Source organism: Schistocerca piceifrons, chromosome 8 (genome assembly GCF_021461385.2).
Source record: "Schistocerca piceifrons isolate TAMUIC-IGC-003096 chromosome 8, iqSchPice1.1, whole genome shotgun sequence".
NCBI classification, from domain to species: Eukaryota; Metazoa; Arthropoda; class Insecta; order Orthoptera; family Acrididae; genus Schistocerca; species Schistocerca piceifrons.
Window position 1 is genome coordinate 337,886,619 of NC_060145.1, and position 2,014 is coordinate 337,888,632.

A 2,014-nucleotide genomic window follows, 5' to 3' on the forward strand; every position below is an offset into this window, starting at 1 on the left:
TTCTTGCACTTTGATTTCCCTGTATACAACAACAGCATCTGCTAACAAACAAATGAAGTTATTGATGTTATTCCCTAGTTAATGTACAGGGTGGCCAAAATGAAACACCGCTGGAAACTGTTTGTAAGACTGACACGGAGCTGACGCTTGTATAGTAGAACTGCCCAACACAGAAAATTCTGGAAACCATGGTTCTGATGCACTGGTTGGTAGCTGTCACATTTCTGTGCATGTACATCCCCCGGATGCTCTGTACCAAGCATTGTATTGTGTCTCTGCTTTTGAGTGAATGAAAGACAGTGGCTCTTTCGAAGAACGATTCCAGACCCGAACAGAGGAAGCTAGGGTAAAATATAAGGAAAGCAAGAAAGCGGCACAGACCATAGTAAGGGCGGAGAAGAAGAAGTGGATGGAAAAATGGACAAGAATGTTAGAAGAGGACAGTGAAGGGAACAAAAAAGTACTTTACACCATGGTAAGAAATAAGAGGAACGACAGAAGCGAGTGCCTGAGGATCATGGATAATAATGGAAGAGTTGTGGAGGAAATGCATGAGCTCAAAAAGATTTGGAAGGAGTACTTTGAAGATCTGTGAAATGCCGCCAAGCGGGTAACTAACAGCGATGGAGAGCCTAAGGCAGCAGACGATGATAATAGTGGGGAAATTGATGATCTAACTTGGAATGAAGTGGAAGAAGCCATAAAGAGGATGAAAGGGGGCAAGGCACCAGGTTGGGACGAAGTAACAGTGGATATGATACGAGCAGCAGGAGAAGTAGGAACCCAGTGGCTATACAGAGTGCTGAGGGTGGTGTGGAAGGAGAACAGAATTCCTGAGGATTGGAAGAAAGGAATTATAGTCCCGATCTTCAAGAAAGGGGATAAAAGGAGATGTGAGAACTACAGAGGAATCACCCTGCTATGCCACTGTGGAAAAATCTATGAAAAGATCCTGGAGAAGAGAATAAGAAGCAGTATTGAAAGTAGACTGCAAGAGGAGCAGTACGGTTTCAGACCGGGAAGATCAACAACGGACCTCATATTTGCGGTAAGGCAACTGCAGGAAAGGCACTATGAGTACGGGAAGGACTTAATCATGGCCTTTTTAGATATTGAGAAGGCGTATGACAGTATCTGTAGGGACAAGCTCTGGGATGTGCTGAACGCAAAAGGGATAGATGAAGAGATAACACGAAAAGTCAGAAAAATGTATGAGGGAAGTGAGAGTTGTGTGAAAGTGGGGAGGGAACGTACTCCATGGTTCAAGCTGGAAAATGGGCTGCGACAGGGAAGTGCACTTTCGCCTTTATTGTTTATTATTGTTATGGATGAAATCCTACAGCAAGTGTCAGATGCAATTGGAGATCATAAAATGAAAGCAGTGCTTTTTGCCGATGACCTGATGTTATGGGGAAATTGCGAGAAGGAGGTGCAAGAGCAGTTAGATGCATGGGAGGCAACGGCAGCACAATATGGAATGCATTTCTCTGCAAAGAAAAGTGAAATAATTGTCACAACAAGGAAGACGAATAGGCCAAATGTGGATATAACTTGTGGAGGGGAAAAACTACAAGTGGTAGAGAACTTCAAGTACCTGGGAAGCGTGATTGAAAGTAAGGGGGGAAACGCATTGGAAATAAATGAAAGGTGCAGAAAAGCAGGGCAGTTCTACAAATGCATTAGGGGGCTTATTTGGAGCAAGGAGGTGCCACAGAAATCCAAGGGAATTATATACCGAACCTACTTTGTCCCCATATTGGCATACGGAAGTGAGACATGGGTAATGCACAAAAGCGACAAAAGTAGAATACAGGCTAGTGAAATGAAGTTCCAGAGGAGCAGGTTGGGTGTAACAAGACGAGACAGATTGCGAAATGTGTATGTGAGGGAAAGACTAAAGGAGGAACCAGTACAGGACAGGATAGAAAGATCAAGACTGCAGTGGTATGGACACATGAAGAGAATGGATGAGGGAAGAATTCCAAAGAGGATGTTTGATCTGCAACTGGAAGGG